Raw genomic sequence first — 14241 nt, forward strand, 5'->3', positions numbered from 1 at the left:
AGCGTAGAGTGGAGAGAAGTCCCCGTGTGACTGCTGAGGAACTGAGAAAAGATTTGTCAGATGTGGGTACAGAAGTTTCAGCCCAGACAATAAGACGCACACTGCGTAATGAAGGCCTCCGTGCCAGAACTCCCAGGCGTACCCCCTTGCTGTCTCCAAAGAATAAGAAGAGTCGACTGCAGTATGCCAAAAGCCATGTGGACAAACCACAAAAGTTGTGGGATAGTGTTCTGTGGACTGATGAAACAAAATTAGAACTGTTTGGGCCCATGGATCAACGCTATGTTTGGAGGAGGAAGAACAAGGCCTATGATGAAAAGAACACCTTGCCTACTGTGAAGCATGGTGGAGGGTCAATCATGCTTTGGGGCTGTTTTGCTTCTGCAGGTACAGGGAAGCTTCAGCGTGTGCAAGGTACCATGAATTCTCTTCAGTACCAGGAGATATTGGATGGAAACGTGATGCAGTCCGTCACACACCTGAGGCTTGGGAGACGTTGGACCTTTCAACAGGACAATGATCCCAAGCATACCTCCAAGTCCACTAGAGCATGGTTGCAGAGGAAAGGCTGGAACATTTTGGAGTGGCCATCGCAGTCACCAGACTTAAATCCGATTGAGAACCTCTGGTGGGACTTAAAGAAAGCAGTTGCAGTGCGCAAGCCTAAGAATGTGACTGAACTGGAGGCCTTTGCCCATGAAGAATGGGCGAAGATACCCGTAGATCGCTGCAAGACACTTGTGTCAAGCTATGCTTCACGTTTAAAAGCTGTTATAACTGTAAAAGGATGCTGTACTAAGTACTAAGATTGAATGTCACTTGGGGGTTGAATAAAACTGATAATGCTGTGAGCACAGAAAAGACATTTGTGGTTATTTCATTATAACTGTTATGTTATATTTGTCTGACCTACAAGTGCCTCTTTAATGTAAATGTAAGCAAGATGACTGAATGATCAAAAGCAATGTCAAACTGGCCAAAACACTCAATTTCAGTGGGGGTTGAATAATTTTGGCCACAACTGTAGATGTATAGTTTAAGTGTTTAAAGTTTCCCATTCAATCTTATTTTGAAAATGTTCTGTTTACAACTACTATATGTATTTTGTCCTAAGGCTCCATTTACATTAGCATGTCTCCAAAGTTGCACGATCACCAGTGCAACTTTAGAACGTGACTTTGATGTGACTTTTGTTATGAATGTGATGTGACTTTACATTCTCTGAATCAAAGCCACGTCAAAAGTCACACCAAAGTAGTGCAGGTACCTTTTCAAAGGCGATGAGACTGTAAATTGCACCAATTTGAACAGGCGCGATTGAAAAGAATGGGGTGCGACTTAACATGCGACTTTGATGTCCAAAATAGCATGACAAGTCGTACAAGTGTGCACGGAGCTTAAATGAGAAACTTTAATAGATTTGGATTCATTTTATTTGTTTTACAAATAAGCATTTAAAATGTAGCCAATGCTTTATCATGGTGTGGATGATAAAGTCTTGAGACTGCTGGAGTTCTACTGCTGAGCTAATCATTTGACAGTGGTGCCAGCCTTTACAGTCATAGTCATTTGCAGGAGTGGCAAGTTTGAAGGAATGAACTACTGTATATGGTTGAGGTGAGTAAGAGATCGAATTAGTGACTTCCAGGTTGAGAAGCTGACTGTCTGAAGTCACTATCTGAAGTGTGGCGGATTTCAACATCTGGATCTACTAGCTCTGTTGTGCCACTATCAGGATTGATCTGTTCTGTATTGTCCAAAAATGCAGGTCCTGTAAACCATGTCGTGTCCTTAGGTGACATACAGTGACATACAGTCACAGAAATACAGTCCATTTCTGATGCAATAAGTTCGGCTAGCTCAACAGCTAATACTGAAGCACAAAGTTCTAGTCTAGGTATGGTATTCTCAGAGTGTGGAGCCAGTTTTGCTTTGGCCATGACAAATCCTATGCAGTGATTTGCTGTAACATCTACATATTTTAAATAGGCAACATCAACTATTGCTTTCACAGAAGTATCAGAGAATATGCAAAGTGTTTGGCTTTGTAATTCTGTAGAGGGTGCAGGAGCATATGGGTGTAAAACATGCAGATTGGATAAAGTGGTCATAGAATTTCTCTACTCTAACCAAGAGTTTCATTTATCAAGGGGCCATGGAGCCCCCAGTTATATGTTTCATGAGTTAAGCCACTAAGTAGTGCTTTATCTTGCATCGTGAAGGGGGATGCAAATCCTAGTGGATCATACAGGCTATTATTTGTAGACAAGACACCTCTGCGACTGAAAGGTCTTCCCACTGTGCTTATTTGTAAGGTAAAGGAATCAGATTTCCCATAGCAGACCAAGACTGAGTTGTACAGGTAAAGAGTCTGTCCCTTGTTCTAAGTCTCTTAGATCATTAGAGTGGTCTTGTTTAAGGAAAGCTTCCATTACTTATTTACTGTTTAAAGCAATCTTGTGAAACCTGAGATTGGAGTAGGCTAACATTTGCTGTGCTCTTTTTAGGAGATTAATTGCCAACACATTGGAAGGTAGATATTTTAAACAGTCATCTATATAAAAGTCCTTTTCTACATACTGGGAAAAAAAGTCCTTTTCTATGAATTGTCTAACATCTGAGCCATACTCAGTTCCAGCAGTTGCTATGTATGGTCTGAGTCCATAGATAGCAACTTCAGGAGAAGGGTTGGTGCCAAAGATATCTTTCTCATGCGGTACTCAATGATGTCTTTGGAGGGGTCATTATCTCTAAACTAAAGAAATCTCAAGAAGATTCTGTCCTTCTCTCTGACAAGAAAGCAATGCAATATCTGTTGGTTGTTAGCTATGAATGCAACAGAGTCTCTGTGAAAGCATAAGAACACCCCCAGAAATTTGTTATTGAGGTCTGGACCTGGTCAAGAGAACATTTTAGGGAGACACCCTTGAATTTGGCACTAGAGTCAAACACTGCTCTGATCTAACCCGGCTACCTGGGGTGGTATACTCCAAATATCGGCAGGTATCAGCATTCCTCAGTCTTTAAGAGTGAGAGCTCTTTATGCATGACCATTCTCAAAGATTTTCTCCATGAAAGAAAAGAAGTGGCCTCTCATCTTTGGCTTTCTTGGAAAATGTTTTTGAAGAGAAGAGAAACACCTTTGTACTTGTTCTCTGTTATTAGATTAGGCATCACCTTTGTGGTCCGAAGAGAAGAGGTTCGACCTAGCTGTTTGTGCCATCTTTGACTAGTCCCTGCTCCAATATTTCCAAGAAGAGTTTGTCATAAATAAACATTGTCACCTGATTGTCCTCTCTTGCTCTTTGAAAGACTGTGCACCCTAAATGGTCTTGGTCACTGTCACAGGCAAGGTTGGCATTATGAAGGAACAAGGCAAGAGGGTAGTGTATGACAATTCCTTTATGAGGAAATGGTTGTGGCATGGCTGCAAAAAGGGAGGGACATCCAATCTCTCATGAACTTATAAGCTTACTATTAACGGAAGTAGGTTTGTGCATGATTCCTAGACAGATATTTCTTACAATGATCCATCCTAGGTCTAACTTCTGAGTTATAGGGAGCATTGTGCGGACCATTAATTTGAGCTCACACTTTATGGATTCATAAAATATCTCTCCCAAGGAATAGGATTATCTGAGCCTGAGGTTTATGTTCTGGTATAAAGTGCACTATGTATTTCAAGTGTGGGAAATAAGCCGCTGCATCTGGTGTAGGAATTTCAGATATGTGAATAGGGATCTGACTGCATACAATAAGAGTTGGTAAGGACAAGCATGTTTGGCCATTAATAGAGTTAACTAGGTAGCCAGTTGCTGTCCTCCCAGCCATCCCCACTATTCCTGCAAAAGTTTTTAAGGAGTAGGGAATGTTGGAAACTTTAATGTCGACTATGTCAAAGAAGGTTGGGCTGACTAAAGACTTGTTACTTTGATCAAGAATAAAGCTTAATGGCTTTGTTCCTTTGGCCTGCTAGGTAAACTCTGACTAGCCAGATTTTGGATCAGGACCTACCACCTATGATTCCTTTGCAGACCTCTGTGCATTGTAAAGTGATCTCTAGTGTAGTTGTAGCAGTGTCCTTCCTTCCTGCCATGCTCACCAGTGCTGTGAGTGCATTGTAAAGTCCACGGGGCTGAACCTGAGTGTAAAGCTGTGTTGTGATTTGTGCTGTCACATTCTTTGCATTTTACACTGGCCATACAATCCTTGGCAAAGAGGGATGTTGGTGAGCAGCACTTGTTCTCCTTCAGAAAGACTTTGCATTCCTCCGTGGATTTCCCTCTGAAGGCTCTGAATTTTAGAAGGGAATGTGGCTTCAGGTGCAAAGGACATTGCTTACCAGGATCTCTGACCTTTGTCTCTGAGATAGAGGGGCTGGCAAATCTGTGAAAAGAATCTAGAGGAGTCAAATTAGTTTTGTGTACTACTACTACTGGAGGTTTGCGAAGATTCAGTCCTGTAGGAGAAGCACATGACAACACAAAGTCAAAGCTAGCATTATTTCTTGTTCTAGCTTGCTGACTTACAGAGTCCCCAAAAACAGAGAAAGGGGGGGAATGGAACATTATACTGTCTTTTATATTTGGAGCAATACGTGATACATTGGTCTTGTAGGTTATAGGGTAGCTTTTGTACAATGGGGTTGCCATCTCTGGCTGTGTTAAAGGAAGCAGGTCCACGTACAGTAAGTCCCCTTCGGGTTTGGCTACCTGAAGTTCCATTAGTAAGTTACTTAGTTCCCTGAGTTTCTGATAGGCTTTATTAGGTATCCTAGGAAAGCTTTCAATAGTGCACTTTCTATTGCTTCTGCTGAACCATAATATTCATCAAGTCTATCCCAGATCATTTTAAGGCCAGTGTCTGGGTAGGTTGAATATATTGTCCTGATTCACCTGGCATGTTCAGCTGATTCACTTCCAAACCATTTGATCAGGAGGTCTATCTCTTCACCACATGACAGGTCTAAGCCTTTGATAGTGTTTTGGAAAGAAAATCACCAGGCTCTGTAGCTTTCAGAGCAGTTGTTAACTTTTCAAATCCTTTTGAGACTAACTCTTGTAGTGCAAAGAACTTGGCAAAGTCTACTGTGCCTTGATTAGCTGGCTGTGTATTGCTATGTTGAAAAGGTGAGGTGTAATCATATCTTTTAAGAGCCTCTGGTTTAACCCAGTCCCTGTCATACTATTCTGATGCAAAGGCAGAACCTTTAGGAAAATTTATGAATTCTGGTGCCTTGCATGTAAGGTGTCTGTCATAAGAAGTTTCACTTTGCTTGGAGTCCTCTTGTTTGCAGATTTGAGGCTTGTTGCTGACTCGTGGTGGTGCTACATAACATCTCTGGTTTGTCTCTTCAATGTGTTCTTTGTTGCTGCTTGGTCTGGAGCAGGGGTGGACTGTCCATTTGGAAACTCGGGCACTGCCCGAGGGTCCAAGGTCAGTAGGGGGCCCCATGAGATGCCCCTGGTACCTTTTTCATAGGCTTTTTTGAGTTTGGGCAAGGACACAGGGGCCCCATGATCCCCTATTGCCCGGGGGCCTCATGAATTATCAGTCCGCCCCTGGTCTGGAGTGTTGATAGAAATAATCCAAAGTGCGTTCTAGAGGATCACTATCACTATCAGAGGATATTGCTATGTCTAAGTATACTGCTACAGCTATAGTGACTGCCGCTTATTTCTCTACACTAAGTTTCTCTAGGTTTGCTTCTAGTAGGGTTTTCTGTATTTCCAAGGATGCTTTGCATTGCACCTTCTCAGCCTCTAATCGTACCTTCTCAGCCTCTAATCACGGTCTTTCAGTCTCTAAGCATGCCTCTTGTTGCACCTTCTCAATCTGTAATTGTGCTTCTTGTTGCACCTTCTCAACCTGTAATTGTGCTTCACATTGCACCTTCTCAGCCTCTAATCATGCTCCCTCCTTTATATCCACATTTCTTGCTCAGCAAAAGCTGTTCAGGCTTTTGCAGCTTCAGCTTTTGTACAAGAGAAAGCGAGTGCATTACTTATGGATGAGGATATAGAGGAACCAGAGACTTGGAACCTTTTTTAAGTGAAAATGCCTGACTCTGCAACTTGTTGCTTGCGAGGGTGCTTGAATCTGTAGAGACCACTGTGTTGCTATATGCAACTGGCTTCATTGACAGTGTAGCATACTTCTGTGTAGTCACTGTGTATCCTGCTTGCTGCGTAGGCACTGTTTCACTGTTCTTTCCTTGCTACACGTTTCCCTGTGTGTAACTCGACATGCAGCTAAGCCCTCCTATTTTCTAATAAGCCAGACTGAATGTAACCTTAAAGCTTTAACAAAACAGGGTGGGTAAAACCATTAGGATAAATACATACAATCAATGTATGAATAGTACAGAAAACACGATGAAACGATTAAGCTGTTGATGGCAATAAGTCCATGCTCACCAGCGACGCCCCTGTAAGGGATGTAAGTTCAGTCCATGACGTGCTGCAGAGAATTATGGTTGGTTCCTTTTCCTCGGTTCTTAATATGGAGGCTGAGCTCCCAGAATGTCTTGGTTTCCTTTTCTTAGAGTGAAGGATGATGGGAGTTTTTATTAAGTATATACAGTGGGGATCAAAAGTTTGGGCACCCCAGCTAAAAATTTGTATTAATGTGCATAAAGAAGCCAAGGAAAGATGGAAAAATCTCCAAAAGGCATCAAATTACAGATTAGACATTCTTATAATATGTCAACAAAAGTTAGATTTTATTTCCATCATTTACACTTTCAAAATAACAGAAAACAAAAAAATGGCATCTGCAAAAGTTTGGGCGCCCTGCAGAGTTAATATCTTGTACTGCCCCCTTTGGCAAGTATCACAGCTTGTAAACGCTTTTTGTAGCCAGCCAAGAGTCTTTCAATTCTTGTTTGAGGTATCTTTGCCCATTCTTCATTACAAAAGTCTTCCAGTTCTTTGAGATTTCTGGGCTGTCTTTTCAATTATGCTGAGGTCAGGAGATTGTGAAGGCCATGGCAAAACCTTCAGTTTACGCCTCTTGATGTAATCCCCCGTGGATTTTGAGGTGTGTTTAAGATCATTATCCATTTGTAGAAGCCATCCTCTCTTTAACTTCAGCTTTTTCACAGATGGCATCAAGTTACCATCCAAAATTTGCTGAAATTTTATTGAATCCATTTTTCCTTCTACTCGTGAGATGTTCCCTGTGCCACTGGCTGCAACACAACCCCAAAGCATGATTGATCCAACCCCATGCTTAACAGTTGGACAGAGGTTCTTTTCATTAAATTCTGTGCCCCTTCTTCTCCAAACGTACCTTTGCTCATTCCGGCCAAAAAGTTCAATTTTAACCTCATCGGTCCACAGAACTTGTTTCCAAAATGCATCAGGCTTGTCTATATGTTCATTTGCAAAGTTCAAACGATGATTTTTGTGGTGAGGGCGTAGAAGAGGTTTTCTTCTGATGACTCTTCCATGAAGACCATATTTGTACAAGTATCTCTTTATAGTGGAATAGTGTACCACAACTCCAGTGTCTGCCAGATCTTTCTGGAGGGATCGTGCAGTCAAACGTGGGTTTTGAATTGTTTTTCTCACAGTCCTGCGAGCTGTTCTGTATGATATTTTTCTTGGTCTTCCAGATCTTGCTTTAACTTCCACTGTTCCTGATGACTGCCATTTCTTAATTACATTCCGAACAGAGGATATTGACATCTGAAAACGCTTTGCTATCTTCTTATAGCCTTCTCCAGCTTTGTGAGCGTCAACTATTTTCAGTTTCAGTTTTCTAGACAACTGCTTAGAAGAACTCATGGTGCTGATTGTTGGGGCAAGGTCAGATGAGTCTGGGCATTTAAAACCTTTAAGATTGACATAACCTGGTCTTTCCAGACGATGATTGAGAACAATCCATGACAATGGCAGGTCTCAGCTTTGCAAAGGGGGCAGTGCATGCTATAAATTCTGCAGGGTGCCCAAACTTTTGCAGACGCCATTTTTTTGTTTTCTGTTATTTTGAAAGTGTAAATGATGGAAATAAAATCTAACTTTTGTTGACATGTTATAAGAATGTCTAATTTGTAATTTGATGCCTTTTGGAGATTTTTCCATCTTTCCTTGGCTTCTTTATGCACATTAATACAATTTTTTAGCTTGGGTGCCCAAACTTTCGATCCCCACTGTAGATCCTAGTTTCTGCAAAACAGTAAATTTACCCCAGGCTCCATCTATTGGCCAAATTTATTATTGCATGCTGAATTTCCCTGCTGGAGTCAGAACACGAATAGATAAATAAAAGAATCATGCGGCTATTATACAAATGAAAATAAAAATCAATTAATATACTTCTTCAGTGGTAACATCAAAGATTAAAGCAACAAATAGATGCCATGTGCTAGAAGGGGCTTACAAAGATGGCAGGCAGGCAGAGAGGATTTCAGAACAGAGAATATGTCCATTCAGAAAAAAAAGATCTTCCACTACCAAGTAGATCCTTGTGGTGTAAAGAAAACACTGAGTGCCACCACTCTTAACAAATTCACACTCACCAAACCATAAGCTGTAACATGTACAGCAGACAGTATATTTCTCAGGCACAAATCTAACTCATACTGTATATATGCATTTCCACTCTGGAATCACTCCTCTTAGGCAGCAGAAAAAGGAACAAATAGAGCTCACCAAGGAGCCAAAAGAAAGCCATTGATAGTGTAGTAGTTTAAATAAAGGTTTATTGTAGAACAGAGCCAGTCATCCAGTTAAAACAATGTGATAGTGAAAAAACACAGTAAAAACTGCTGACGACCCGGGATCATGAAGCAGCTTGACGTCAGCACTCCACCAATACCTTTCATTCCCTTGTACTGGAATGATCACTCCTTGAGACAACAGATGACCAAGAGTCTGCAAAGGCAATCATCTTTATTTTGTGCATTCATAGAAACATTGGAAGGCAAAAAAGTGCTGAGTGTGAAAACTTCAGAATTCCAACCAAATTCAAATCTTAGAGAAAATGTTGATAGCCTGGAGGAAAGAACTATGATTGGGACTTCACTCTAGAGGTTGAAGCCTGAAAGCAATGAAGGGAAGACCTCATGGAAGGAGTAGCCATCCTTTGAATTTTGAGCTTACCTCTCTTCCAAAGAGGTAAAAGAGAATGCCTACCACTTAAAATCTTCTTGATATATTTATCCTTAGACATGTGTGGTTTCTTTTGATCCGAATCGAAATACAAACAAAATTTTTGGGAGATTTAAATATATCAAAATTTCTGAATTACAATAGTTATTTTGGATTAGTTTAAATTCGTTACTAAACGGATTACGGTTCAAAATTTTAATGGAATTCAAATCAAATTTGAAATATAAACATATTGCTGACTATTGCTAAATTTCTTCAAACACTATGTGTATTAGTGTTAGAATATAGCGGTCTTCCAAAATTTGAATTTTGAAGTGTGTGTGTGCGTGTATGAAGTATAGGGGATTAAGATCTGTTGAGTTTATATAGTGATATATAACTATATAAACTCAACAGGCCTTAATCCCCTTTACTTCTTTTTTGGAGTATGCGAAAGTAGAAGGTTTACTCAATGAAAGCCACAGATATGAATCACCTGAAGGAACACATCATGAACGAATGTGCTCAAAAAATGTGCAGTTACTGCATCAGGTGCACGTGAATCTTGCAAAGCGCATGGAACTTTACATCACAAATGCTGAAAATCACATTGAAGATGTTATTATCCAATTAAATAAAATTTTGTTGAAACATTTATTGAAATTTATTGAAAATATGCATTTTGCCTATGTGACCAGACTTTAGGGACACCCTGTAGAATAGAAAATAAAGGAATAGAACAGAATAAAAAAGAATAAACTAGAATACAAAATAATAGAATAGAAAAAATACAAAAAAATAGAATAGAATGAATATACCTGTCTTCCGAAATTCAAATTTCGAATTTCAAATAGAATAGAACCAGCTATTCTTCACAGTGAATTTGGATCAATTTTATATTTTTGATTCAAATTTGATTCAAATACTCATACTTCAAATTCATTGGATAAATTAGAATCCAGTTGAAAGCAAATAAATGAAACAGAATGAATTTCATCACGAATGCAACAAAACAAAATTAGTAACTTCACGAAATTAAATAATTTCTTTTGTTCTACACATGTCTAGATATCCAAATCTAGCCCATACAAGCATTGCTCATGAAAAGGAAAAACTAACCAACAGCTTCTTGCAGAGCAATTTTCTAGACCAACATTTTAGCCAATGACACCTGCTCATGTGTATGGACAAAAGTCCATCAAGGCAAAAGACACCTTGAAGAAAGTTTCCAGTCATTTGTCAGCTGTATTCTTAACCACCTCCCGTCCAGCCGTTGTATATAAACGGCCGGAAAGTGGCAGTGCAGGGTCGGGTGGCCGTTTATAAATGGCCTGCCCGCCACCTGCTTGTGCGTGCTCCCCGGGAGCGCGCAGCATTGCGATCCGGTGCCCGCTGTGTCCTCCGGACACAGTGGAAAACCGATCGTCGGACGGGACCTCTGTGCGAGGTCCCGATCATGTGATCACTGATTGACCAATCTGTGATCACATACAGAGTAGTAAGCAAGATGTCACTTCTGACATCATTGCTTACTACGTGTGAAATCTGTGAATGATCACAGAGGTCACATGGTACAAGGCTATTCACAACAACCTTGTACCTTGTGACAAGCTGTGACCAATCACAGTTCACACAGTATTTCTCTGGCTGCAAAAATGCAGCCAGAGAGAAGGAGAAATTATTGCTTTTACAGCCTTTATGGGTGTAAAAGCAATCAGTCTAGAAAAAAAAAAATCATCACCCCCACACAAGTAGTACAGTGTCACCAAGGTGACACTGTACTGCTAGGGTGACAGTATGTAAAAAAAAAAAAACAACAACAACATAAATAATATAAAAAAAAATAAAAATGTAAAAAAGTTTTAAAAATTATAATTTTTGGTTATAAACTAATTTGGGTTATAATTTTTTCACTAAAAAGATAATTGAATACATTTTGGCCAAGATTTATGATGAAATATTATTTATTTGCAACATTTTATAAGAAAAACACTGTTTTCAAACTTTTTGGACTTTTTAATTTATATAGCAAAAAAAAGTAAAAATCCCAGTGGTGAATAAATACCACCAAAATAAAGCTTTATCGGTCTCAAAAAAATTCATATGGGTACAGTGTTGCATGACCGCGCAGTTGTCATTCAAAGTGTGATAGCGCTGAAAGCCTGGACAGGAAGGGGGTAAAAGTGTCTGGACATGAAGTGGTTAAACACCATAAAGTTGTTCACTGGGCTTTTTTTTTTTTTTTTTTTAAGATAAGAAACTGCTGTATCTACCGAGGATATACTCCACTAAACTCCTGTTTAGCTACAATTAATCTCTTTGGTGGAGCAAACATCTTGTCAGAGTATGTCCAATCTGCATACACCACCTCCTTAAGATGAGGGTGTGGGGGGCATGGATTGGGAATGGATGTGAGGCTGAGCTCCTGCCAAGTATCCTGTAAAGCTCCTGAGGCACTCAAAATCTGTAACCCGCTCCCAGGTCTCCCATAGTGTGCTTGCGCTGAGCCCAGTGCCATATTATACGGCTCCAGCCCGATGTCTAAATGCGTCAAAGTAGAGGGAGGACCGGGCGGAATGACTCAGCGAGATGGCTCCGGCTCCCTTTCACAATCAAAGCTAGAGGCAGAGCAAAGCTAAGGACAATGCTGGCAAGCTGGAGAGGTATGCGCACACCTCATCCAAGACTAAGGCTTCTAAGACAGTGAGTGACTCTGCTGGAGAGCCTGAGCAGCATGAGCTTACCTCTCACTCCTCCCAAGATACGGCAGAGGGAAGGGGGGTGGACTCAGAGAACAATTGGAGTGAGGAGAGGAGCAGAGAAAAGCAGGCAAGCTCCACACAGGTTGCTGATCCATCAACATTAGCAGATGTTTTTGCTGCACTACAGACATAATGCCTCACTGTATGCCCCGTCCAGCCAAGTGTATGGCAATAAGGAGGTTTTTGCATTAGTTAGGCAGGACATACAAACAGTCAGTGAAAGAACCACAGCTTTAGAGGAAAGGGTGAGCTCTATTGAAGATGATCTGGCTCCCATGAAGGCAGACATACAGGCTACCAGGTCAAAGGCCATTCACCATGAAAACAAACTGGAGGACATGGAAAACAGACAGCGTAGACAAAATATATGCATTCTGGGGCTGCCTGAATGAGAAGAGGGCAAGCAACCAGCTGAGTTCACTGAACATTGGTTATTGGAGGCTTTTGGGAAGGATGGTTTTACTGCACTACTCACTGTTGAAAGCTCACAGGATTCCCGCTAGGCCTTTGCCTCTTCATCCTGAATTTGTTGAACTATTAGCTCATAAGAGAGAGAACATTGACTTTCAAGGTTCTAATGTCTTTCTTCCCTGATTTCTCTACTGAAGTCCAAAAACAAAGGGCAAAATACCAAGATGTGAATACCTACAGGCATTTCAATTATTGTATGCTATGTTATACCCAAGCAAAGTTAGGGTTGTGGATGTCAACAATACACAGTGCTTTGACACTCAATCAGCTGCCTGCTCCTGGTTAGATCGCAATGAACAGCGACTGCGTAATGCTAATAAGTGATGTGCCTATTCAAATATGAATATGTTTTCTATGTGCCTTAACCTCCCTAGCGGTATAATTATGTCCATATTTCTGTGCTGAAAGTGGTACATTTTTTTGCATGGAAATATGTCATTTTTTTATTGTAGGCCTGTAATTTTTAGGAATAACTCACTGAAATCTGTCTGAACAAGAGTCTAGTAAACATCCCAGGTATGATAAAATTTTAAACATGAAATCATAAATTATAATATAATCATAAAAAATAATAATAAATTATATTGAATAAATTATATATGAATTCAATAATTTAATCAAACCAAAAACACTGAAATTTTAAATATAGTGCCATGTTCGCACATCAATGAGCTTAGTCGCAAAATCGTTTTCAGTCTGATGACGAACTTCCCCACAAATCATTATCACTCAATTCTGCAAATGGTTCTGATTTACTATCGCTGTATTCTAGCTTTTAAAACCGCTTTTGACATAAAAGGGACGCTTTTTGGACGCCATGGACTTTTCTCAGTTTCCAGGCAGAAAGAAAAATGCAGGCAGGGCACAGGACAAAGCAGTAGGGACAAAATGTATGACAAAACACTCGGGAATACCACCAGGGAGGTTAAGTATTCTGTTAGGCGGGTGGCGGAACCTCACCCTTTTGGGTTTCCAGCATATGTCACCCAAGTGTTCATGCGTTCCTTATTTCCAGGCTACTGGTGCTGTTTTTGGTTTGGAGCACAATCTGAACTTTCGATATCTTCAAGTAGCTCTGGCTTTCTTGCTACAGTATGTGCTGCAAGTGTACTGTCTACCCCAGACTACCTATGCGCTTTCCACTTTCTTACTACGTCTTTTATGAATGACGTTTACTCAGCGTAAAGTATCTCAGGACTTTTGCGGTCTTCAACAACCCCAACAATTTCAGCAATGCACGATAAGATGGCTACCCACTTGACTTTCATTTCCTGGAATGTGAGAGGACTGGGTGATGCTTGTAAAAAACAGGCTGTATTAAATGCTTTGTTGTCGTATGATCCAAGTTTGCTTAAAGGAGACACATGCAGACCAAGAGATGATCAATCTATTTAGCAAATTTGTGTTTAAATTTCTATATCACTCCACTCATTCTACCTATGCAAGGGGAGTTAGTGTTTTAGTTAAGTCCTCAGCCTCCTTCTCCCAGCTAGGTCTACCACCACGAATATTAGAAGACTGTTTCTCAACCTGCAGATACCTATTAATAATCTGGGTGGAAGAGGAGCCTGAACATGGCAGCGGCTGAGGGCTTGGTGTAGGAGCTATCAGCAAAGCTCCTCCACTGACTGTCACGACCCGCGGTCGCCGCCACCAACAGGCGACAATCGCACAGCCGCGACTAACAGTAATACGTCACGCCCACGGCGTCAGACCCCAGACCTTCTCACCAAACTCGTGACCGAAGGGCCGGCCGATCCAAAACCGCGGTGTGACGCGCATAACAAGGCCCCACCCAGCTGCACCCTACACAGCGATTGCCCAGCTAATGGACTACAATCGGTGCCTGCAGCCTGAATGCGCTTGTTACTGGGTCGGGTCAGTTACGTAACTAACCCTCTACTGCCACCACCACT

The 14241-nt window shown here is 40.9% G+C and overlaps 1 protein-coding gene and 1 long non-coding RNA gene across 2 annotated transcripts in view; both read right to left on the reverse strand.

Annotated features, from left to right (window-relative positions):
• PYGM (glycogen phosphorylase, muscle associated) overlaps positions 1-14241 on the reverse strand; it is a 580472-nt gene that overhangs the window by 134516 nt on the left and 431715 nt on the right. The gene's annotated exons all lie outside the window — the stretch shown is intronic.
• LOC149459077 (uncharacterized) overlaps positions 8688-14241 on the reverse strand; it is a 41657-nt gene continuing 36103 nt past the window's right edge. The window contains exon 2 of the long non-coding RNA XR_016313353.1: positions 8688-8876. This is a non-coding gene — a long non-coding RNA (uncharacterized LOC149459077). The remainder of the gene's footprint in view (positions 8877-14241) is intronic.

The sequence above is a fragment of the Staurois parvus genome, unplaced genomic scaffold, assembly GCF_062004578.1.
Source record: "Staurois parvus isolate SC_StPar_1 unplaced genomic scaffold, SC_StPar_1.0 ptg000275l, whole genome shotgun sequence".
NCBI lineage: Eukaryota > Metazoa > Chordata > Amphibia > Anura > Ranidae > Staurois > Staurois parvus.